Source organism: Oryzias latipes, chromosome 2 (assembly GCF_053564925.1).
Source record: "Oryzias latipes strain Hd-rR chromosome 2, Olatipes_Hd-rR_3.1".
In the NCBI taxonomy this organism is placed as follows: domain Eukaryota; kingdom Metazoa; phylum Chordata; class Actinopteri; order Beloniformes; family Adrianichthyidae; genus Oryzias; species Oryzias latipes.
The window spans coordinates 26,952,765-26,979,460 of NC_136238.1; the positions used below are offsets into that span (position 1 = coordinate 26,952,765).

Consider the following 26,696-nt stretch of genomic DNA (forward strand, 5'->3'; position numbering starts at 1 on the left):
CCCAGCCCAGCCAGGAAAGCAGCCCCCCGCCGCGCCGGAAGAGCCCAACGCAGGGCCCCACCGGAGAGGGACGCCCACAGCCCCAGACGAGCACCCCACCACCACCCAGGAGTTCCGGGCATCCCCCCGCCCCGACCCCAGGTACGAGCCAGGACCCCCCAAGGGAGACCCGCTCCGCACTCCAGGCAGCCACCCACCCGGCCCACGGTTGGTCCAGGTAGGAGCAAGGCAGGGGCCCGCCGCCCCCGCCCAGGAGGGGGGAACCCCGGGGAAAAAAGGGCGGCCCATAAGGGATGTTATAAATATGGCCCGACCAGGCTCGGCCATGTTGGAAGTTTGGCGGGGCCCAGCGCCCAGGGGCAAGGACCAGGACCCACCCCCCAGGGACACGAACACCCCCGGCTCAGGTGTAATATGAACCCCCCCACCGTGCGGAGAGAGCACCGCCGGGCCCAGGGAGCCGGCACCCAAGGGACACGGCCGCCATCGCCAAGGGGCCCGCACCCCCCACCAGGGACGGGGTAGGGGACAGATGGACCCAGGTCCCACCTTCCTTGTAAAATGTGTGTGCGTGTATGGGTGTTTGAGAGGGTGTTTGTGTGCATGTGTGTGTGTTTATGTTTGAATGTATATATTGAAGGGGGAGGGGTGTGTGTACTAAGGGGGGTGCAGTTAAAATTGGCGAGTAGGGCACTAAGGGGACATCTCCTGATTACTCACAGTGATGTCCCCTCACCCTCCACACCAAGGGGCCCTAAATGTCTAAGGTGCGGTTAAAATTGGCGGGTAGGGTGCCAGGAGGACATCTGCTGCTTGCTGGCAGTGATGTCCAAGCACCCCCCCTACCAAGGACCCTACGTGTCTAAGGTGCAAATAAAACCGAAAGAGGGGGGGCCCACTCCATACGGCAACCATAGGAGGGGGGCCACTCCCAAGTAGCCCCCCCCCAAGGCGCATCGCAGGCTAAACCCCCCACCCCCTCACCCTAATATGAGGTTATATAAGGAAGGGGGTAAATTGGGGACAGCTGGTAGACTGTCCCCCGGTGGTCAAACAGCCGTCCCCCAGCCCACCCCCAGCAAAGGGGCCAGGGCCACCCAGCCCAGGGGCCCACCCCCGGAGGCGCCGACACCCCAGGCCCGGCACCACCCACCCCACACAGAGAGAGAGGAGCCAGAAAGCGTCGCCCCCCCCCGGAGCAAGCCCAGGCCCCCACCCCCAGACGCCGGCCCTAGAAGAGCTCTGGTCAGGCCTCGACGGGACCGAGGAGGCCAACCGGCCGAGGCAACCACTGATTGCCTCAGCGGAGACCCCGACCCGCTAGCCCCCCCGACCCGTACTAATAATGGGCCCCCCCTCCCCCCCAGAACGCCCCCCCACAGGACAGGGCCGACAAGCCCCCCACCCCACCCCACCCCAGACCCCGCAGCCGAAGCGGGTGACACCCAGAGCGACCGGGGGCCCCGAGAGGGTTGTCCCGTCCCGTCCCAGAGCCAGGGAAGGGCCGATCCCAGCCCCAGGTGCAGATGGGCAGCCCATCCGGCGCCGCTGGGCCCCCCCCACCCGAGCAGGGCCCCCCGCCAACCCCCCCCAGCACAGGCAAAGGGACCACCCCCCCAAGCCAAGCCAGACCACCACCCCACCCCCCCACCACGCACCCCCACACCCAAGCCCAGAGGACCACGCAGCGCCCCAGCCCGCCCCACCCAGGCACCGGACCCGACCCCCCGACCAACGGAGCCCCCCACCGCCCCCGCCAGGCACCGGAAGCCCCGACCCCCACCCCAAACCACGGCAGAAGGGCAAGGAGCAGCGACGACCAAGCCCTCCACCCCCTAAGTCATGGAGTCAACCACAGGAGACCAGAGAGACTGAATTCTTTCAAAGTTACTTGAGCTTTGGGCTGACATTTTTTCCAAGCTGATATGATCAAACAGCAGATTTCTGTGTTGACTTATGTTTATATTTTTCTTGTTTTTCCAATTTATTAAAATAGTTTTTTTGGCAATACAAAGAGTTATGAAAATGATAGATGCTAATCCTTCTTCTATATCGATGGCACTCATGTCACCAAGCACACAAAGTGACGGTGAGGCAGTGATTGAAACCTTAAGCCAGACTGATAGATCGGCACATACCTGCTGCCAGAGAGCCTGGACAGGCGTGCAGAACCATAGTGCATGCATGTAGCTGTCGGGTAGATTATTATCACAGTGCTCGCAAATGTCTGAGTTACTGAGACCCATCTTGAACATCCTCTGTCCAGTGTAGTAAATTCTGTGAAGAGTTTTGAGATGGATTAGCTGCAGATTTGGACTTTTTGTCAGTTTAAAGGTGTTTAGAAGAAAGTTCTGACCAGAAGCTTTCATCTGTGCTGATGCTCAAATCTGCATCCCATTTTTTTGTTGGAAGGGCAATATTGTTATCTAAATTACATAAAAGTTTGTATATTTTGGAGAGAGTTCTATTCATTGAAAAATTAATCAGAGTGGTACTACATCTGGTAGCTTTAAATCGTCGTCTTTAATTTTATACTTTTTAGTAATACTTGATTTAAGTTGCTGATATTCCAAGAAGTTATTTATTCCATGTTTGTCTTGAAGTTCCTGGGGGGTTATGAATCTTCTATCAATAATAAACATCTTCCTTACAGAGCGCTGACCGCATGCATTCTGCCGCCGCTCAGATGACAGTTCTGCTTCACTCCTATCTCCCCCTCCAAGCTGTCCATTAGAGCGCCGTTAACCTTCACGTGCACACTGGATTGAACGTGCAAGCGTGTGAGCGTGTGCATGAAGGCTGTCAGATCATCTCTGCAGACAGAATAAAAAAGCTTCATCTGAGCAGAAAATCCTTCACTTTCAATACTTCTTCTTTCAGTTCTCTCTAAGGTCAAAGGTCACTCCACATTCCCCCTCCCTCAAAGACTCTTTGGTGTTTTCTCTTCATGTTTGAAAACAATCAAACATTCAAACAGGAAGAGAAAACAACGTTTGTCAGGAAATCAACAGATTTGATTGATTGTAAATCTTCTTCCTGTTGGAGTTTGATGAATGGAAGTAGAATCTGTAGAAAGTCAGTTGATGTTTTCCATTTCAGTAAATGAAGGTTTGATCTGCAGATTTCCTGATGACTTTCTGACTGGGATCCAGACCTGATCTAGACGTGACTCATGAGGAAGCAAACAGCACAGAAACTGCTCTGAATGTTCCCTCTTCTTCACTTTCCGTCTGACTTCAACCATGAAGGGACTTGAACCCTCAACCTTCTGATCCATGAGGCCACATGGTCTGAGAGAACATCCAGGTCCAGCTGCAGGTGGAGGACAGCATCATCCAGCCGTCACAGACTGGGGGCGGAGCCTGGAGATGACTGCTGAAGGTCAGAGGGCGGAGCTTCATCAGGATGAAGGTGCTGCTTGGATTCTGCTTTGATGTCCGTCTGTTCTCAGTCCCTTCATGGCTGCTGCTCAGAGCTGTTTCTGGATGTTTCTGGAGAATTCATGTCTTTACTGATCCAAATGTGGGATTTCTGTTTTTCTTTGGACTTTTCTTTATTTAAGGCTTTTAGCTTTTGGAACTTTCTTTGTTTCTATGCTTTAACTTCCAAACAGGTTTATCTAAGACAATCTGATTGTTTTTCATTTGACTTTCTAGGAACTTTCTGTTTCATCTTTGAGGATTTGGACTTTTGAAAGACTTTTAGCTGCAGTTTCATCCTTTGAACCAGATGGATCTGAATCTAGAGTCAAAGATTCTAAGGAAATCATGGATTCAAAGACATTTGATTGAATTTCTGTCTGGATCAGAAACCAACAGCAGACATTTCAAGCCGTCATCTGTTCCTAATGTTCATTCCCCGGCCACCATCATTGAAAGCTTTTGGAATAGTCCCTAAAGCCAGCGATCGGGCCGCTTTGGAGCATGAACTCATCACTCGGTGTCACGGTGGCAGAGAGATGACAGATCCCAAATCTGAGGCTGAAATGATCACGTCCTACCAGCTACACTCTGGATTTGGGACCAAAAACCTTTGAAGATGTTGGAGCATTGTTGGAGAATAGACTGACAACATTTGTTTGGAAGAAAGATTGACCTTTGACCCCTCCCTGATGTGTTCCACATCCAGCTGCAGACACACCACTACAGCTCACATTCCACTTCTGATCCAGCAGTTAGAACCAGAGCCTGCATTTGCAGCAGGTTCCAACCCACTGACCGCTGATCCACACAGGGGGACGTCCTAAGGGGCGGAGTCAGCCACTGGAGAGAGCAAAAAGGAGAAATGGGGGTCACTCTGGGCCTCTCTGTATCTGGACCTTCAGAGGGACAGTGGTTCGGTCCAAAACACGGATGCTAAACTAGCTCTCTGGAAACTTGAACTTGTTGAATGGGAAACTTCCTGAAATCTTCTTCATCTGTTGACTTGTTCTTTCTTCATCTGAATGAGCTCAGTCCTCTCCCAAATCCAACTCCATCTATCTTCAGTGCTTTGGACTGAGTTGGAGCAGAACTAGAGCTTTCTCCAGATGTCCTAGTACTTTTAGATCAGTGTCTTCCAATATTTGGAGCCCAGGTTCACTTCTTTCCCTGACAAAAATCCCAAAAGGCCTACCAGCCACCAAATAGTCAGAAACCAGAGAAACTTGGTGGTCTGCATTGATGAGAAACCAGTCCCTCCAGGATGACACATGGCTTTTTGGAATCATTTCACACACAAACAAACGGGAAGTTGTGCTTGTTTTTCTGAGAAAATGCAATCAAATGTGTGATAATGGTCAATGTAAATGTTTAGATAAAGGCTGTAGGGGATTCAGGGATTGTGGAGCGGTTGTTGTTTCCTTCTGGGTTAAAGTGCAGTTTTGTGTAACCTCCCAAAGAGGAGAAACCCAAAAAAGAAAGGAAAAGCAAAGAGACAGGTGGAAGCCATCATGAGATTCCTTTCAAACAGGAAGTTCTTTGTCATTTCATGCACTAGTTTCATTTAGCTCTAGTTGTTGAACATTCTAGAAACTCCTAAAAACATTTTCTGTCCACTTTGAAACCATATGGGGCTGACTTGGCCTTGCTCGCTGGGATACGGCCAACATCCAGAAATCTACCAACAGACATTTTTAGCTCTAGTTGTTGAACATTCTATGTTTTGAAGAGGCAGGCTCTTCTAAAAGAAACTAGCAGGAGCCCCAGCGCTGGTCTTTGCTTGGATTTGTTTTAGACTTGTTCAGAGTCAAATGCATGTTTTAAGGGGAGGAGGATTATTTTGTTGTTGCCGTTTTTGTTCCTATTCTTACAATCCACTATATGTCCCGTGTTGAATTCTACTATTAAAATGTGGGAAACAAATGTTTATCAAATCCAAATCAATCCAAAAGCCTGGAGACTGGATGGCCGTGGTCCTCCCTTTGACCTGGACACTGGTTGCCATGGCGACCTGCACACTCACCAAGCTGGATCTTAGAAGAAGAAAAAGAGACCAAAATGATTGATAAAGCAGGTTTTCCAGGGAAATCCCACAAAGTGCTTTCCAAGCTAGAACTAAGAATATCCAGCATGCATTTGGAAAAACTCATTAGCTTCTTGTGGAAAATGATGAGTCATTGGAAAAGCATTCTATGAATGCTCAGAAAACTTCCTCTAAGGTTGTGGTTGTTTGGAGAAGTCCTCCTCTTCAAAGAAGTTCTCCTGACCATCTTCAAAGCCACTTTCTGCTTTTTCAAACGCTACTGTTCAACAAAAACTTGGTTTCTGCCACAAAACCAACCTTAGACACTGAAACAGAATGAATCCAATGCAGAAATGTGTTGACACCTTTAATTCAAAGCTTCAATCAGTTTGAATCTTGAGCCCCTTGACGTCACTCCTTAGTGACGGGACAGAATCTGTGAATTCTTCACCTTACAAAAAAGTAGCATTTTGTAAGGTTTACATATAACACACTGTCTGTGAATGAGGAGACCCGAATTGTTTTATAACTTTAATATCTCTAATATTCTCCAGTCATTTTTTTTCAAACTTGCTGTGATGTTAGTGTACATCATTACCAACAATAATCCAGTGAAAGTTTAGCGTCACCTTAAATGTAGCAACTTTAGAAAGAGTTGACAGGACCAGATATGATTTTACGTGGAGTTTCTTCATTTCTGTTTGATTCCATTCCATGTCATGCTTAACAACCCACAAAACACTCTTGTCAGTGTTGAATCTCACTTTTAGAATCTGTCTGATTGATTATATTTCAGACAAAACACGTTCTTTTAGGTAGTTTATTATGGAATGAACAGACATGCAATCCAAATAATAAACTTTATTTTATTTATTTATTTATTTATTTATTTATTGAATAAATGAATACATTTTTACATTAAATAACGATACAGGGCATGCAATAACTCTCATTTATTTCAGAGTACAGTACATGTCATTTCTATAATGGGTAACTGATATGGGTGATATCAGCGCTTTATGCCGTCTTTCCAGCTCGCTGGGCGTGTGTACCGTAAACTATGATGTAAACGTGCATGCTAAAAGTCAGTGACGGCTGGCGTGACCGCACTTCCGCAGATGTCGGCTCACTTGACCGCGGTGATTTTGCCGCTTCTTTTACCGCCGCGACGGTGGCGTCTTTTCCAAGGTGAAGAGGCCCCGGCGGGAGAGTGGCGGAGGAACGCTGGAATTCCCTCCAGAAGCGGTGGTAAAGATTTTTGGCCACCGGAGTGATGTGAATTGGAAACATTCATTAAAGATAGGAAATCCAGAAGTGACTGTCGGTAATGTACACAAACAGCTTCATGAACAGAGAAACACAGACGTCAGCTGACAGGAAGAATGACATTAGTTACTATGGCAACACAAGAGACAAGAAGATGAAGATTTCCAACACTCCAAGTTAGAATTAGAAGAGGAAGTGCAGTTCTCCATCAGTCCACCGGGGGAGCTGCAGCACAATAACTGTCCACTTGATGCTGAGAGAGACAGTGGAGCTGATCTCAGATCAGTTCCTGTTGCAGCTCTGACACTCATCTCCACTTCCTCTGATTCCTCCATCACTCTGCTCTCCACCTCCCAGGAACACCGTCCAGTCACAACATCTCTGCAGACCAGCTGCTGCTGCTGCTCCTCTCTGCTCCCACAGGAAGAACATCAGAATCTTACCTCCAACTGCAGAGAGAAAGTGTAGAGACAGAGATGAAGGAGTGTCTCCTGATCCTGGTCTGTCAGTCAGTGATGCAGCACAGCAGCAGAAAGAGCAGCAGGAGCTTCAGTCCTGTTCAGAGCAGCAGCTTCCTGTCATCTTCACCTGTTGGAGCTTCTGCTGCTCTGATTGGCTGACTGTTGTCCTGAAGCTTGTCATCAGTCTCCTCAGAGCTTCACTGAGAAGCTGCAGCTTCACAGGAAACTCTGCATCTTTGCTCTCAGACTAACTTTAGGACCAAACATCTGGAAGCAGCTGGACTGACTCCAACCCTCTACTGACCTCAGAGTCTGCAATTTGGAGTTTGGACTCTCCACCAGATCCTGGAGCTGCTGAACATCTGAAGACTGAAGGTTGTTGAACATCAGGTCCAGTTCTGTCAGGTGGAACGGGTTGGACTTCAGAACTGAGACCAGAGCAGCACAGCTGGTCTTTGACAATCTGCAGTCAATCAACCTGAATCCAGAACAAAGAGTTGCGTTTAAAGACAAAGTTCATGTTTTTTATCCTTCACTTCTTCTAAAGAGTTCAGAGCTGAAGAAGATCAGAAAGTTTAGAAAAAGTCTAAAGATGTGAAGCAGCAGCAGCAGATCAGAAGAGTCCAGCAGAAGCAGAGAAGAAGAACATTCAGGAACATTCAGGACAACATGCAGCTGCTTCAGGAAAGAAGTCCAGATGTGTGAAAGTCAAACATCAGCCTGTGGCTGCATCCAAACCAACTGATGTTTCTGCAGCAACAGCAGAAAAAGTCCACTTCCTCTTTCTGCTCAGCTCCTCTCCAAGCAGCACTGAATCATGGGAGAATTTCAGCAGCATGATGCTGGAAAGTCTTCCTCCCAGTTTTCAGGAGATGATCTTCCAGTCCTTCTCTGCTGCAGCCCTTCAAGCAGAGACTTTCAGCTCCAACAGATCAAAGCAGAGAGAAGAAGGAAGTGATGAGGAAGAGTCAGCAGCAAATGTTGGACATTGATCCCTGATCCATGACTTCAGCTCTGAATGAAGGGTCAGAAGCTGCTGGGAGCTTTGATGGATGATGTGATGATGTTTGTGGATGAAAAGGTGAGGATGTTTGTGGAGGATGTGTCTGTCAGAGCAGCATCCAGCTGCAGCATGACTCTGTCACTGTCTGCTCACAAACATCAGCCGCTGGACTCTCAGCTGCATCTGCTGAAACACAGCAGCAGGAGTCAGAGTGCATGTGAGCGTGCACGGCTGCTTCTTCTGCACGCGCTTTAAAGGAGTCTGTTGGAGCAAAGACACAAAGAAGAGCTGATGGCTGCAAGCAGAACTTTGTGGAGCACAAATGTCAGCAGACAGCTTTGAAACAAGCAGCTGCAGGAAGAGAAGAAGAAGTTCTTCTGCAGATCTTTGAAGAGAACAAGCAGCTGCAGGAAGAAAAGAAGAAGTTCTTCTGCAGATCTTTCAAGAGAACAAGCAGCTGCAGGAAGATGCTGCCGCAGATCAGAATCTGGACATTTCTGCTCACTGTGGGTCAACACAACTTTGTCATCATATTGATCTGAACACAACTGGAACATGGAGTCTGACCCCAGAGTCTGCAGTCTGCAGTCTGGACTCTCCAGAAAACCACACAGATGAACAACTCCTGAATCCTGCAGGTTTTTGTTTCCACTCAGGTCCAGTTCTGTCAGATTAGACGGGTTTTTCTTCAGCGCTGAGACCAGAACTTCACAGCTGATCTCTGACAAACTGCAGAAGTCCAACCTGCAATCAGACAGAAAAGTGTGTTCAGGAGCAGTGATGCAGCTGGAGGTCCAGGAACTTGGTCCATTCAGTCAGGTGGGACCCGCTTGATGACAGACTGACAGATGACATTTTCACTGTTTGCTCATTTCTTTTGGATTTGGACCCAAAAACAGGATCAGGAATGAAAATGCAATAGATTAGAAATGACTTGAAATGAAGTTAAAACAGACGAGGAATTGAAATGGCATTGATCTTTATGAATTATTTATGACAAAATATTAATGACATAATGTGTGAACGTGGCCCTGCAGAGGAGCTGCTGATGGTTCTACTGTTAGTTTAAGGGTTTCAGATGGTTCTGCTGCTCTCAAACTTCCCTTTTCTCTTCCCAGAAATCCTGGATGACGTCAAACAAAAACCAAATTTCTCTATGACAGATCAAATGAACTGAAGAACACTGGATGAGAGCCAGTCCACCACCACCCCATCCAGATGAGCGGGAGGTGCTCAGTGCAGATCAGTGTTTAAAAAGAAATGCGTGTTTAGTACCCCAAAGCTGAACGTGGTCCTTATGAAGGTCCAGACTGCCAGGAACCCCAGAAATCCTGGCATAGAGGTCAAATATTGCGGGGGTTTACCCAATGACGTATAAGCCTTAACTTTTTTGTTATTTTACCGTTTTGATTTGGGGGGGGGGGGGGGGGGGGGGGGGGCACGTTCAAGTCCTATGACTGGGGCAAAGTGAGGTTGCTGTAGCAAAACTTTTAGCTTGGCTCACTTTTTTTCCTTTTAACTTGTTCTGTCCAAGAGCTAAGCAAACAGATTAGAGCTGATGGCCTTCTGTGTTGAACAGGTTTTACTATCACAAAAAGAGGTTGTGTAGCTTCGAGAAACCAGAGTGTAGATTTGTATAAACCCCTTTTTGTTGTTTTATTTTTTATTTATTTGTTACATTTCGTGTGTGTGGGGAGGGCGAGGGGAAGAATGTGAGGGGGGGCGGAAGAGAGTAAAAGGAAGAGAGGTCACAAAGTGGGGGATACAAGCACTGATTTGAGTAAGTTATTATTTTAAGCTGTAACAATTATACCAGATCTGCTGGAAAGACAAATATTACATCAAAGGTGAAATTCGGACACGAAGATGAGCGGAAAACATCTGTCCATCAAGACACTGTGGGTTAGGAGGGGGGATGCATGTGCAGGTGGGGGTGGAGATACATGCATGCTGCCGAAGTGAACCGTGTGTTCATAAGGTGAGCCAGATCCTACCCAGCCAGACCAGGAAAGGGGAAGAGAGACCCCCAGGCCAGGAGCCCCCCCCCCCCGGCATCGGTGTCGGGTGGCTTATCACATGCTTTTATTGAATATTTATGTGGAGACTGGAGAAAAGAGGCTTGTGACAGGATCGAGGGGGGGCTGCAGAGGACCAACCCCAGAGGCCAGTTGTGACGGGCCTGGAATGGATGTGATGAATCGCCCATAAAGCTAAGTTTAAAGGAACGTAACTGGTGTTGTGAGCACAAACGTGGCTACTGTCTGGCCTGGTTGAACTGCAGCTGTGTTTCCTTCTCCCCATTCCAGTGTCGTGCAGGAAGGTGGCCACTGCTGGAGCAGAAAGTATTAATCGGGACCCCCTGTCGTGGACTGCTGCTCATCCACTGCTTTAAATTGAAGGACTTCCTATTTTTTCTTTACTATGCATGAACTGCCAAGATGGACTTTTATAGTGTTTTTGTAGGCTTGTTTTTTTTATCGATTTTGCTCCTTTCATCTGGCCATTTTATGCTTTTGGTACTTTTAGAATTTTTTAGCATTTTTTCCCGTGGTAGTTACCACTGGTACATATTAAAGATTTTTTCGACACCAACATATTTTGCATTCATCCTTTCTAACGGTGGAACTTGTGCTGGTATCCTAGTACTTCGCGCTGAAGGCGCAACATCTTTAAATTTTTGGCGTTGTCGGCAGGATACCAGCTCCACTGTCAGAAATGGAGGCCGCTCACGGTAGTACCCACCCTACATATACTTCACAGTACATTGTACCATGGTTTATGGGGGCTGCTTGGATTCCAAAATTTGATGGCGATAAAACAAAATTTGTAGAATGGAGAGCTCAGGTAGAAGTCATGCTGCGAGCACAGGGACTTAATCAACAACTAAAGGCTGACTTTATTTTCGGTGCCCTTGAAGGAGAAGCCAAGCGAGAGCTACAACTTTTACGTCCAAGAGAAAGAAATACTAGCCAGAAAATATTGGACATCTTACAGGGGCTGCATGGCCAATCAGCCTCCAGAGCGCAGCTGCGAGCCCGTTTCTTTAATTGCAAGCAGAGGCCCGAAGAGAGTGTGCACACTTTTGTGTTGAGTTTACGAGAGCTCTTTGCCAGGTGGCGGGAGCAAGATGAAGATGAGCATGATGGTGAAGATCCTTTGTTAGATCAGCTCATGGTTGGGCTTAAGCCAGGTCGTGTAAAACAAGAACTAAGCAGACACATGCGGCGTAACGAGAGAATGACCTTCTCTGAAGCCACTAAAGAAGCGCGGTTTTTGGAACAAGAAAGTGAAGATGGAGAGCCAGCCGTTTGTTCTCAGAGGGGTGTAGCCCAATCCCCAGGAGGCGTGGCTACAACCAGTACAGGGGAACCACATAGTCAAATACGGACTGAGATTCAAGCAGAGTTGCTAAAGGAAATGCGGAAAGAGATCACTGAACAGATGAAGGTCATATCAGCAAATCTTCTGGCAGAACTAAAGACGCAGGCTTCCATGAATGATCCAGCACCTGCACCTGCACCACCTACAGACAACCAGGTGGCTTCCATGCAAGAAAATTGAGCAAGGAGACGATGGAGAGACCGGCAACAGCAGACCTACCGATGGGACCCACAAGGTAGACCTATATGCAAGTTGTGCAACCAGGTCGGACATCTCCAGCGTCACTGCACCCAGTCATCAAACCAGCGCCAGGGTTTTTGAGCTCCCCTGCAGTCGAGGGCCAGGCAGCAGGGGTGGTTGTCCAGAGCGAGGAGCCCACATTAAAAGCAGCCCAGCCAAAGTCTTCCCTACTGGGTGAGTGCCCCACCATGATTATTGAGATGAATGGTCAAACCATACCTTTTGTGCTCGATACAGGTTCTCAAGTGACTTTGTTGAGTAAAAGTTTGTTCACCCAACACCTGGAGGGGACTGGAGTGACCAAGGATGGACAAGTCCCTTGGCTGACGCTACGAGCTGCTAATGGCCTGAAGATCCCCTATATTGGTTACATGTTGGTGAACTGCGCAGTAGGAGGAAAGCATATTCCTGAAAAAGGGGTGATCATTGTGGATGATGGCTGCTTAGGGGCTGACAAGGGAATATTGGGAATGAACATTATTCAAGCCGTGTGGTCCTCTCTCACTCAAGGGAGTCATCCAGGGATATCAGCATTCAAGACAATCGTATCACCTATTGAAGGGCAGGCCTTGACCCAGGCGTTTGCAGAGTGTCAGCGTGTGGCCACAAGGGTTCCTCCCATACCTTGTCAGGGTGTGGCAAAGTTGCGCCATCAGCAACCAGTAATCATCCCACCTTACTCCGAGATGGTCATTTGGACCCAAGTATCAGGCGACGTATGCAACTCCTCCGATGTGATGGTAGAGCTTCTCCCAGATAGTGATACAGAGTGGTGTGTGGGGCGCACACTGGCCACACTGAGTGGTGGGAAGATACCTTGTAGGATTTGTAACCCCAATCCTTATCCCATAGAAATCCCTCAACGACAGCCGTTGGCCCAAGTGGGTGGAGTCGCAGAAGAGGATGTACAAGGAGAACAGGAGTTGGTCCTGAGTAGCATGACATCAGATGTAGTAGACGTGTCTGTAAGACAGGTGGGGCTTTCAGATGAAAATGATGTGGGGACTCACCTAAACTCCCTACAAGGAGATGTTTTGACTTCCATCCAACAGGCTGAGATGACTAGTCTGTTACACAGAAGGACCAAGGTTTTTGCAACCCATGATGAGGACTTTGGCCATACCGGAGCAGTGAGACACCAAATTCCGACGGGGTCAGCACCACCGAGTAGGGAAAGGTATCGACCCGTTCCCCCAAGCCTGTATACGGAATTAAGAGCCTTGCTGCAGAACATGCTCAATAGTGGCGTAGTGAGGGAAAGTTCTAGCCCGTGGGCAGCTCCCATTGTGCTAGTACGGAAAAAGGATGGGAGTTGGCAGTTTTGTGTCGACTATAGGAAACTAAATGCAGTAACCCACAAGGATGCACACCCTCTCCCATGTATTGAGGAGTCTCTAACTGGACTCAAAGCTGCCAAATGGTATTCAACTTTGGATCTCGCCAGTGGCTATTGGCAGGTGGAGGTGGAGCCCTGTGATCGAGAGAAGACTGCCATCACCACACCTTTTGGGCTATATGAATTTGATCGGATGCCATTTGGCCCATGTAATGCCCCAGCATCATTTCAAAGATTGATGCAGCGCTGTCTTGGAGACATGGTGAATGACTTCTTACTGATTTACTTGGATGACATTGTCGTTTTTCCCCCTGATTTCAGCAGTCATGTGCACCACCTGGAGAGAGTGTTCCAATGACTAAATCAACATGGATTGAAGCTCCAGCCCAGCAAGTGTCGCTTGTTCCAGCAGAGAATAACTTACCTGGGACATGTTATCAGTGAGGAAGGAGTAGCCACAGACCCGCAAAAGATCTCAGCTGTGAAGGATTGGTCAGTACCCCAGACGGTGAAACAGGTTAAGTCCTTCCTTGGTTTTGCTTGCCACTACCGTCGCTATATACCTGCCTTTTCCAGAGTCGCTGGACCACTACGTGCTTTGACCCATGGCTGTGGAAATGGCAAGAAGCCAGCTGTAATCGACTGGTCCACAGAGTGTCAGGAAGCCTTCGATCTATTGAAGAAGGCTTTGATGAAAGCACCTGTTCAGGCTTATGCCTACTTCGCCAAACCATTTAACCTGTACACATATGCCAGTTTTGGTGGGATGGGGGCAGTGCTGGCTCAAGTACAGGAAGGTAAAGAGCGAGCAATCTTGGGCCATCCCACGGTCACAGATGGTTGAAGTGTCACCCTTTATAAGACTGCTGTTGAGGGAGTGGGATAAGATCGTAGTGAGAGATGGTGTTTTTGGAAGGTTAACCACAGCAACCGATGTTAACCAAGAACTCTTCCAAGTAATTGTCCCTAAACAGGCCACTCGAAACCTCTGGGACAAGTACCACAAGGAGATGGGACATCCGAGCACAGCTCGAACATTGGCCATTCTAAAACAACGCTGTTTCTGGCCGAGAATGACAAAGAAAGTGAAGGCCTGGACGGAAAGCTGCCCGCAGAGTGTGTGTTCTAAGACTGTACCGGATGCAAGAGCACCACTGGTACCTATCCAGACATCCTATCCCTTTGAGGTCATTAGCATTGACTACCTCTCTTTGGGCCGCCCTGAGGACGGGTACCCATATATCCTGGTCATAATCGACCTGTTTTCAAAGTATGCAGTTGCAGTGCCCACGAAGGACCAAACAGCTAATACAACAGCTAGAGCCTTCTATGAACATTTTATAAGAACCTTTGGCTGCCCGGAGTGCATCGTGACTGATCGGGGGGCTTCGTTTAAGTCATCACTACTGCAAGAGTTATGTAAACTGTGTGGTTGTCAAAAGAACCGTACGACAGTGTACCACCCACAAGGAAACGGGGCCTGCGAAAGGTTTAATCAGACATTGATAGGGCTCCTGGGTTCATTAGCTGAGACTGGCCAAGCACAGTGGCCAGACCAGTTGCCAGCTCTTCTTCAGGCCTACAATAACACTGTACACAGCACGACGAAGATGACACCGCACTTTGTGGTGTTTGGAAGACACGCAAGGCTCCCTATCGACTGGGTTACGGGCTTGAACCATACTACGGAGTCCTTTACCCTGCAAGGTTGGGTCAGACAACACAAGCGAGCCCTTAACAATGCATACCAGTGTGTCCGGAATCACACTGAGCATCGACAAGAGCAAGACCAGGCACGTTATAATCGCCGGATCAGGTGGATCCCCTTACTTCCTGGCGAATGAGTGTTGGTCCATAATTTCCAAAGGAGAGCCAAAGGCAAATTGACCCCAAAATGGAGTCCAGAACCTTTTGTGGTGGTGACGCAGTTGCGAAAGGGCCTCCCAGTCTATGTACTGCGGCCTGAGGGTAAGGAAGCCCCAACACGCACAGTAAAGAACCACTTCGGTTGCCGCCACCAACTTGTTGGCTTCCAGGTCCAGTTATCGGGACTCTTCAACAATCAGTACCACCGACCATAGGTGCAGCACAAAATGAGCATCCTGAGCCTCCATGTATCCCAGCAGTCCCCAGGGCTGAACAGGAGCACCCGAATCTACGGCGTTCCCAGCGAGCTAACTTAGGGCGCCCACCAGTCAGGTACCAGTAGTAGCAAGCAGTCGAGTCGACCTGTGTTAAAGGAGGGGGGTAAATGTCGGGTGGCTTATCACATGCTTTTATTGAACATTTATGTGGGTTTGTGTGTTGCATGACTTTGTAGTGGATTCCTTGATTCTTTGCATGAACTCTTGCATGGACTGATTAGTAATGCATGACACCTGCTGATGAGCTGCACCTGAAGCACACAGGAGTCTATAAAGAGGAGAAAGGTTGACTGAGAGGGGCACGGGGGGAAGCAGCAGAGGGACGAACAGGAGCAGCACCACCAGACGAGCAAGTGCCGGGACCGACACAGGGGAGGGTCGCTGCGGCAGGAGCAGGGCTCGAACCGACAGCGGAGGAGTCCCCCCCGAAGGAATGCTCACCGGGTGAAGCAGCTCTGGGTGAAGTGGTGCCAGAACGGGTCGCCCTGCGAGTCAGTCAGACGATCGAGCGCTGGCCTGCAGCAGAGGAGCAGCACCAGAGAGCGGCCAGGGACCAGCAGGAGACCCGACTGGAGAAAAGAGGCGTGTGGCAGGATCGAGAGGGGGCTGCAGAAGACCAACCCCAGAGGCCAGTTGTGACGGGCCTGGGATGGATGTGATGAATCGTCCATAAAGCTAAGTTTAAAGGAACGTAACTGGTGTTGTGAGCACAAACGTGGCTACTGTCTGGCCTGGTTGAACTGCAGCTGAGTTTCCTTCTCCCCATTCCAGTGGCGTGCAGGAAGGTGGCCACTGCTGGAGCAGAAAAGTATTAATCTATGGAGTGATATTTCTGCCACCACGTTGCACACAAAACTTTCTAAGTTTTTTTTTTTTGAAATGGTTTATTTCAAGCAATTAAGTACAAATAATACACAACAGCAATATAATCATCAGTTATACATTCATACAGTAACTAATCAAACTTAGGATAATTATACATATTAATAAATATTGCTTGAAAGGGAGTGGAAGGAAGCGAACTTATATAATCCCACCCCGTTATACAGTAACCATTTTATTACATGATTTATCAATATCCGGTTCCCAGTTTTTATCAGACAGAATTAAAAATCATAAGATATCGATAAAGCACATGACAAAGATGAATTACTTAAGTATTACGTCAAAATAACTATTTTAGAAATCAACATGGCAAATGCACATCAGTCATCTGAAATATGCAGATTATGTTACTTATAAAAGCCATTCATATGAATAAAACATAATACTATATCAGTAAAGCAGACAACACTGTTTCAGGAATTTCATAGCAAAATTTCATCAAAAGTATCAAAAGTTAAAAACATGTGCAAAATTATGCTACATTAGGAAAGATTTTTGAATCAATTTATCAATTTTTGGAGAAAGTGAATTAATATCATTAAAAGTCAATCAATTTAACAATTTTCAATAAGTGATTAATCATTTGTTTTACTTTTTTTAATATTTTTTTGTATTTTTATTATTTATTATTATTATAATAATAAAGTAATGCTGTAGGGGAAAAATAAAAAGGGTCCATAACTGTCGATTGTCCAAGGTTGGTATTTCTTCTTTTACTGATAACAGCCGTTCATCTGGGTTCAAAACAGTTAATAGTTCTCTTCGATGTTATGTCTGCAGACATTAGATTCAGGTCCATATCCTTCTTCAGCTGATATCAGCGGCGGTGAAAGTTGAGGTCAAGTTGTCTGCAGGTCAGAACTCTGCTGTTATTCAGGTTACGTCAGAAATACAGAGAAAGTGAGGAATCCAGGTGTCATATTTCTTGAAATTATTTGGCTCTTTGGTTTATTACTCCATGTTGTTTCAGACGACTGTGGTCAAACACTTCTCAAAGTCCTTCATGGTGTTCACAACCAGAACCTTGGATCGGTCCTCTGGACCGAGCGGTTTGACGTAAATCCTGCAGCCTTTAACCCAAGTGTTCTCAATCTGCTTACGCTTCCTGAGAAGCCGTGCATGTTTTGAGATTTCAGCATTCCTTCTGGTCAGATGGTCGTTCAGATAAGCAGCAGAAGTTGCACAAAAAACTTTCTAAGTTGCAAGTGTTGAACATTTTTTTTTTGCTTTCAAAAACGGTTTTGCGTTTGCAAAACACATGTTTTTGCAAATCTCGCTTTTGTCCTATCTTTGATTTTGGCGACCACTTTGAGCGCGACTTAGCGTGATAGAACTGCCATCAAACCGCCAAAAATATGTTCGCATCGCCAAAAAGAATTTCGCATGCATTGTGTGTCATCGCCCTTTTTTCCTATCTTTGCTGAGTTAAGTTTCGGTTTGACGTTATCAAGCTGCCATCGAACAGCTGCTGATTGGTCCAGATTCTAACCTATCAAGTGTCTCTGTCTCATGTTGACGGTAATCTGAGGCAGACATGGACTTTGAATCGGTTCCTTTCGGACGGGGTTCTGCCGGTTTCAACCCTTCTGACCGGTTTCTCTCAGAGTAAAACCCAATAGGAGCAGCAAAGCAGCTAAAATCAAACAGAGTTTAGTATTTATTCATGTCAGTGTAGCGACCAACGTGTTTAAACGTCTGCAGCAGAACAAAAGGTCCGAGCTCTGACTCCGTCCAGCCGGAAGAAGTTAAACTTTTGAAGATTTGTATCTGAACTATTGTTTTATTTTAATCAATAACTGTTGAAATATTACGAGAAAATAGCACTTGTTATGACTAATAATTTTTAAACTTGGGACAAACGCTCACAAGTTCTAAAACATGAGACACTGTGAAAATGATAAAAGTTTAAAATGCTTCTTCTGCTAAATACATTTTGTCTACTGTGGTTTGCCATCAATCTTTTGCTCATTATTGCTGTTTATCTGATCCCACTTCTGCACGCTTCTGCAGCATAAAATAATATGTGCTGTAAATCTTTTATTGTTTTGTTTTAACAAACAGATCTTAAAGAAAATCACACTTTTCACTAATAATTTGCTCTGCAGGATTCACAGATTACACACAGGCCTGTTGATTTAATGTCAGCAGATAAACTTTACAGTTTCAGGAGATCCTCAGCCATAAATTCACAAATCTGACTTAATAAAAATGATCCAATGCTACAAAAAAGAAAGTATGAATTATTATGAATCATTAAAAAAAATCAAAATGTCTTCATTCAAAAAGACAAAAATGAGGGTAAAAAGAGCTGCTTCAGCCTCTGAGCCTCGGGAGCAGACACCATGTTAGAGTCATATGGCAATTTTATTGGTTAGAATCTGGACCAATCAGCAGCTGTTTGATGGCAGCTTTGTCACGTCAAACCGAAACTTAACTCAGCAAAGATAGGAAAAAAGTGAGATGACACACAACGCATGGAAATTTCTTTTTGTGGCCGTCATATCACGCTAAGTCGCGCTCAAAGTAGTCATCAAAATCAAAGATAGGACAAAAGCGAGATTTGACACAACGCACGCAAAAACGTGTTTTGCAAACGCAAAAAACTTTTTCGAAAGCAAAAAAAAAGTTTTTGAAAGCAAAATAAAAAAATGTAAGCAAAAAAAGTATATCAATGCAGAATCATAAATTATTGAAAAGCAAATATTTAATATTTTCACCTGCAACTTAGAAAGTTTTGTGCGCAACATGGTGGCAGAAATATCACTCCATATTAATCGGGACCCCCTGTCATGGACTGCTGCTCATCCACTGCTTTAATTGAAAGACTTCCTTTTTTTTCTTTACTATGCATGAACTGCCAAGATGGACTTTTATTGTGTTTTTTAGGCTTGTTTTTTTGATCAATTTTGCTCCTTTTATCCGTCTCCGCAGGCCAGCCCCGGCACCCGACCTGAGCAACCCAGAGATCGCCACGCACCCACAGCCACCCCCCCAACTCTACACTACTACACTACTCCACTACAACCCTCCTCACCCGCCATATTATCAGAGTCCCCCCCCCCCCCCCCAATATAACTCAGTGGATTTACCCCTTGGTGGCGTAGGCGAGTAGGGCCCGCGGACGTTTGACAACTCCTCAAAGCCGATGACAGGTGTCAGCCAGCTGATGGCAGGCTCCATCGAGCGGCTCCAGCGAGCGGCTCCAGCGAGCGGCTCCAGCGAGCGGCTCCAGCGAGGCAAGGCAAGGCAAGGCAAGGCAAGTTTATTTGTATAGCACAATTCGTACACAAAGTAATTCAAGGTGCTTCACAAAACAGAAAAATGCATTAAAATCACAATACATCATTGAAATCAACGTAAAATTTACTTTAAAAGAAAAGAAAAAATTTGAAAAATGATTTAAAAATAAAGGAAGGAAAGGAAAGAAAAGTGCAGATAGGACCTTTCAGTCATATACACGGCTGAACAGAAATGTTTTAAGTCTAGATTTGAACATGAACACAGAAGAGGCCTGTCTTACGACTTCAGGGAGGCTGTTCCAGATTTTAGCTGCAGAATATTGAAACGCTGATTCCCCTTGTTTAGTTCTGACTCTGGGAATCAACAGGAGGCCGGCCCCTGAGGTCCTCAGAGTACGAGATGGTTCATATGGCACTAACATGTCAGAGATGTACTTTGGTGCTCGGCCATGGAGAGACTTGTACACAAGCAGGGGCGTGCGTGAAGGGCAAAATAGTTTATGGTAAGTGAGCCTTGCCTTGGTTTGTCCAGGTAAACTATTTCCCCACTCCTTTTACCGCTGCAACAAGCCTGCCTGCTTGTGAGCGGCTCCAGCGAGCGGCTCCAGCGAGCGGCTCCAGCGAGCGGCTCCAGCGAGCGGCTCCAGCGAGCGGCTCCAGCGAGCGGCTCCAGCGAGCGGCGTGAAGGGCAAAATAGTTTATGGTAAGTGAGCCTTGCCTTGGTTTGTCCAGGTAAACTATTTCCCCACTCCTTTTACCGCTGCAACAATGGCATCTTTCCCACAGTGAAGGGCCCAAGGAGGGTGGCAGAGGAACACTGGAATTCCTTCTAGAAATGGTGGTAAAGATTTTTGGCCATGAGATTGATGTAAATCCGAAATGTTCATTATAGATTGGAAATCTATAAGCAACTGTCGGTCATACACCAGTAGGCAGGTTATTTTATGTGTAATACCTACCAAAAAAAAGAGGAATCATACAAACACCAAGCAGGGACAGATGGCAGGCCACACACACTGGCACCATCTTGAACCACTATCAATTTCCAATGACTGCTCATCTTGTCAAGATCCACCAAGAAGAAATCCTTACTCGCCGGGGGTGCCGAAGCTTTTGGTGTCAGACAGAAGACTGCAATTAACAATACCTTATTGTCAGGACTTTGAACCTCATGACCAGACTCTGTTGGAAAGCATTCAGACTTCTGAACATATGGAACTAGTCTGCATAAAGTTTGAGATGGCAGAACAAAATGACAAAAATCTGTTTATGTTTTGCTTACTAAGTTGCCTTCATACCAAACGTGATTCGCATGGAAGAGGCAGACAATTTAAATGTTACATCAATGGTACAGATATGATCTGAGGTTCTGCAGCGCCATTTGAGTGGCGGGCGCAATGAGATGGTCTGGTAGCAGCACGATGTGGCTGACGCGGTCAGAGTTTAAGTATCTAAATTTTGGCTAGGTCGCTGCGTCGCATCTACCAATCAGGGACTCAACTTTGGGCACGTGATTTCAGTGTCAATCAGTGGAAAGAATACACATCCAATGCAAGTGTTTTTGTGCTGAGATAAAGGAGGCATTAAAAAAGACCCATGCAGCTCAATGGGGATTACTGGACTTTTCTCCGTAATCACAATTACCTGGAGGTTACAGGACATTATTTGAATTCTGAGTGGGAACTGAAGTCAAATGATTTAACTGTTCAGAAAACAGAATAGCAGCATTTTGCTAATGCATGCACAGAGCACTTTTTGCTTGTGGCCAGACAGCTGGATATTACAGTTTTTCTCCATTGGTTTGGCTCATTTCTTGAAACAGAAATTACATTCTCAAAACTCTAAGATCATTTGGCGAAACAGTCTTACAGTTTAGCACAACACAATAGCTCACTTGCAAAATCTAATATATCTCCCAAAACTGTTCACTTGTGCTTCAAAACTAAATTCCTTTCCCATGTAAAGAGTCAGTGCCACCAAAATGGTAAAGATCTTTCTCAATTGCTTTGGCTCATTTCTTGATCAGACCGGATGTTCTCAACACTCTTGGTGCTTTTGTCAAAATTATGTGGATGGTTCGGCACAACACCATGGTTCACCTGCAAAAGCTCATATCTCTCCCAAAACATTTTACTCATGTGTCAAAACTAAATGTCTTTCTCATTTAAACAGTCAGTGCCCCCAAAATACTTCATCCTTTTGGCGTTGTGTAAGCACTGCAAGTCAAAATGATTAGATGTTTTGTCACCATAGCAGAGGACCATGGAAATGACCCTCATGTCCACCTTTCAGTCTTAGCTCAGTCCTTCATTGACAATGGTCACTGTACTGTTTTTGTATAGCTAACAGAATACAATTTTGTATAAAACTGAGAAAGAGGAAAAGGATTTTAGGGTAAGAGTAGCCTCTTAGGTTTTCCAGCACACGTTGCACTCATACTGCCAAGGAAATTCTAACCATTATCATTCACACACATAAAGTAACTTTCATACACCAGAATAAAAAGAAAATGTATACAGCATAATGTACTTTATAATATCATCACAAACAAAAAATGAAAATGATATGCAGCCTACAGTGCTGTAAATAAACTTGAGTTTTACAACTAACAGTTCTTCACAGGTCGCTGTCCTCACCCTGCTGGCCATCCTCACGCTGCTGTCTGTCTGGCCACAGATTCTTGTCCACATCACAGCATATTTTCTCCCTTGTGATGCAACGAGGGAAAAAACGGCGTGCATGTCACAACCATCCCCTACACTGATCTCCTGTAACATCCTCACACGCAGCATCCATGGCATGGAGCAGGGACCTCTGATCTTGAGCCTGATGCTCATACTCTCTCCACCTCCAAGCGGAGAAAAACTCTTCAATAGGATTGAGAAAAGGAGAGTAAGGTGGTAGGAACACTATGACCGTCCTTGAATGAGTAGAGAACCAGGCCCTGATGAGCGGGCCACAGTGGAAATTCACATTGTCCCATACAATAACACATGGTGGTAGGTGAGGCCCTACAAGATCTCTCTCAGTTTCAGGGATCAAATCAAAATGAAGGCGGTCCAAGAAGATGAGGAGCTTCTGTGTTTTTTATGGGCCAAGACTGGGGAGTGAGTGGCCACACCATTCTCAGACATAGCAGCACACATAGTTATATTGCCCCCTCACTGGCCTGGGTCATCCTTCTTCGTTAGTCAAGTTCTAGTTTCACCTGACTGTCAATTGCTGTAATAAATGTATCAAATGTTCCAAGGGATTCATATATCGTATTCATGGTATTATGTTCTTGATTAATTTTGAAAATTGAACAGACTATTGTGCATGTGATGACTTACACAATGTAATAATACTGACTTATTTTGGAGTGAACAACCATTAGACTGAGAATCAACAATCAGTTTAGATCAACAAGATCTATTCACTTGGAAATTGCGCTAAATGAAGGCTACTTGTACTTAATCATTTGAAAGATGTACTGAGACATTGAGACATGAACTAAGACATTTAAAATTTGATGAAACTAATGAGAAATGCCATTCTGTTGTCAACAATTGCAGAGTGGTTTGGAGGTTTGTCCATGTTGTTTTGAGAATGTAATTTCTGTTTCAAGAAATGAGCCAAACCAATGGAGAAAAACTGTAAACATAAAGTCAGCAGACTGACTACAGCGGCAAGACAGCCCCATTTAAGTATGTGGTAGGATGAATTGGCTCAGGTGCAGTGGGGAGGATGATTGCAGGCAGTGGCCTAATGGGGTGCTATAAAAAGACCAAGGCACCCACAGGTAGGGCATCATTTGGCCACTGCGACCGCCCACTTCCTGTTGCACACTTCCGGTTAGCTTTGCAGGTAACATAGTGGTTTACAGTTTACAGGAGGCACAAAATTGAGCTGAATTACAGCCCCTGCAGTTGAGCATGGCATGATCTTTTTCCTCCCAGGTGTTGAACAAAGTCTGTCTGGTAAGCCGGCGATGATCAAGCCCTTCACTTGCCTTTAAGCCATTCTTTTATTTTGGCTAATGTTTGTCTTCCATCACCAGGGACTTTCTGACGCTCCCATTCACTAAACAACCGCTGCTTCATATACATTGAGTTTTCTGAAGTATTTGACTGTCCCTGCTTGTGTGTACCAAATCAATCAATCCCTGTTGGACTACAAAGAGGGTTCTGCCGCAGTGCTTGCTGGCTGCTTTCAATTCAATTCAATTCAGTTTTATTTGTATAGCCCAAATTCACAATAACTGTCGTCTCGATGGGCTTTGTAACAGTAATTGAAAAAGTAAAATATAAAATCAAAAGGATCATGAATACATAGAATTCAATAGGAAAATACTAAATGGAACTAACTAAACAGACAAAACTTAACTGGCATCCCTGCCCTTAGACCCTACTTGCCGGTAAGGAAAACTCCTGAAAAAACTGGATTCCGGAAAGAATGAAGAAATTTCAGGGGTGCCCACATGAAGGAGGGGGGCGGCCAGGGGCGTGAGACGAGCCAGAGACAGGATCGACAGCCAAGTGTACGAGCAGTAGTATGTACGGGCCAGAGACAAGGTACACAGTCAAGTACAGGAGTACAGATGAGCCAACTGGAATCTGGAAGCACTCCCACTCCCCAGGAGGGGAGAGGGAAAGAGGGACAGTAAATGAATCACTGCACCAAACAAAGGCATGGAGAACTAAATGATGAATAATGATCAAGAATTAAGAAAAGAAGGAGAGTAGAAGTAGATAAGAACAGAGGACATAACCCCAGTGCACATAGCTACCCCATGTTCAGAATTACTAGCAGCCTAACAACTAATTGCTATTCATTGTAATTTAAACACATTAACATTAAGTTAAATAATCTCTGAATACTGGCTACTCTGACAATAAGCCTGTCCAGAGAGGAATGTTTTCAGTCTAACTTTGAATGTAGAAACTGTGTCGGCCTCTCTTACATGAGCAGGGAGCTTTTTCCATAAAACAGGAGCTTGGTGGCTGAAGGCTCTACCTCCAACTGTACATACTGCAGGAGATCCACTTATCTAAATCAGCTGATCATCTCTTTTGCTGCTCACAATTTCCATTCATGTATTCTGCTAGTTACAATTCCAAACAAAGAGGAGTTGCTATCTTAATTAATAAAAACATTCATTTTACTCATGAGTTACATACAGTACATACAGTTACTGACCCAGAAGGCAGATTTGTAATCATTAATATATCGGTTCAGAACAATTACTTTTGCATAGCCAGTGTCCATGGGCCAAATGTTGGCAACTCTTTCTTTTTTCACAGATTCTTCACCTCACTTTTGGTTCACTCTGACTCCACAATTCTTATAGGAGGAGACATCAAGCTTATTCTGGACCCTTGAACTTGCGGTCTGCAAGTATACTAAAGCAGTACATGAATGACCGGAGTCTCTGCAATGCTTGGAGCTCATGTCACCCAAACATTAAAGGGTTCACCTTCTTCTCCCCAGTTCATCATTCACATTCCCGTTTAGATTATTTATTAGTCAGTAAATTTCTTTTAAAAGATATTAAAAGTTCCAACATTCATCCAATCGTTATCAGTGATCATGCACCAGTTTCTGTAAATATCTCTTGGGCAATATTCACACCCTCAGGTACAACCTGGAGGTTTAATCCATCTCTGCTGAAAGACCAGGAATTTATTAAATTCTTTGAAAAAGAGTGGGCAACCTTCTTAGAATTCAAAAATACTCCTGAATTCTCCCCTCAATGTTTTCTTTGGGAAACAGAAAAAGCAGCGATGAGAGGGAAAATCATTTCTTATTCAACTCATATAAAACGCAAAGAGAAAGCAGATTTTTTAGAATTAGACAATAAAATAAAAAACTGTGGAGGCTGCTTATGCTGCTTCTGCACAGGAATACATTCTGGATGATCTGAAAACATTAAAGCTTCAGTTTAATTACATCATCAATAAACAAACACAATTCCAAATACAAAGGCTACGACTTGACAGATTTGGAAACTCAAACAGATCGGGCAAATTTCTAGCTAATCAATAGAGAAAAATCAACAATCACTTCTATTATGGACCAAACAGGAAATGTCACTCAAGACCCGGTCAAAATTAATATCGCGTTTAAAGACTTTTATAAAAACTTGTGCACATCACAAATCAATCAATCAGAGCAAAGTTTTGACTCATTTCTCAATAATGTAAGTCTACCCAGGTTAAATGAATATCAAATTGCAAATTTAGACTCACCGCTCTCGTTGTCTGAGCTTCATCAGGCTCTGTTACTTATGCCTGATGGTAAAGCCTGACGGCTTTCCTGCTGAGTTTTATAAAGGATTTTGGGAACAGCTGGCACCAACGTTTTATAAAATGGTAACATTTATCAATGAAAGCCAATCATTACCACCTAACATGAACTCAGCCAACATAATCCTTCTTCTAAAACCAGACAAAGACCCCACTAGTCATTCAAGCTATCGCCCCATTTCTTTAATCAATGCAGATGTAAAAATTATTTGCAAAGCACAGAGAATAGAAAAAAATCACTCCTCACATAATTCAATCAAACGGGATTCATCAAAGGCAAACACTCTGATGACAATGTGCACAGACTTGTTAACGTAATAGACTTTGTGTCATGGTGCCTCTGTCAGTCATTCCTCCCCTCCCCACTCTGCTCTGCTTTCCTGTTTGGACCCAGCTGTGGACAGCCTTCTTGCAAGCCTTCTTAGGGAGATCCTGTTTCAGCATTCATAGCCAGTTTGTTTCCCCTCTATGGACAAAATTCCACGAGTGACTACCTGGGTCCCCTCATCACGAGCAACCTGATCTCCAGCAGCCCTCAAGAACCTCCAGCCACACCACAGCTCCAGACCACGCACAGTCCCAAGCCTTGCCACAACTCCAAGCCACGTCAAGACTTAGCTCAAGTTCTGGTTCCTCTCCACGTCAAGACCACAACTCCACACCACATGACTGGTCCTCCTCCCGGACAATAAATAATCTTATTTTCCAACTAACTCTCCTGTGTTCTTTCCGGGTTCCAGCGTCTGGGTCTGTTTTGCGTAAGCGAATCATGACATGTTCCCACTATTAAAAACCAGGAAATGACCATACTATCGCTGGATGCTGAAAAAGCTTTTGACGGAGTAAATTGGAAGTTCCTCATTGCTACCCTCCATAAGTTTGGATTTGGGGAATCATTCATCAATTGGATGAAAATATTACATCACAACCCCAATGCATCAGTCAGAACTAATAAACAGACTACCAACAGGTTCTTTTCTTGGAAGAGGAACCAGACAAGGTTGCCCACTCTCCC

At 45.5% G+C, this 26,696-nt stretch overlaps 1 protein-coding gene and 1 long non-coding RNA gene across 2 annotated transcripts in view; both read right to left on the reverse strand.

Annotated features, from left to right (window-relative positions):
• The window catches only part of LOC144987124 (uncharacterized), a 319,301-nt gene that overhangs the window by 177,495 nt on the left and 115,110 nt on the right, over positions 1 to 26,696 (reverse strand). The window lies entirely within an intron of this gene.
• LOC144988521 (uncharacterized) lies at positions 6,417 to 9,319 on the reverse strand. The gene is made up of 3 exons (XR_013652450.1): positions 8,740 to 9,319; positions 7,474 to 7,647; positions 6,417 to 7,157 (listed from the first exon to the last, which is right to left on the reverse strand). It is a non-coding gene; the product is annotated as an uncharacterized LOC144988521 (long non-coding RNA).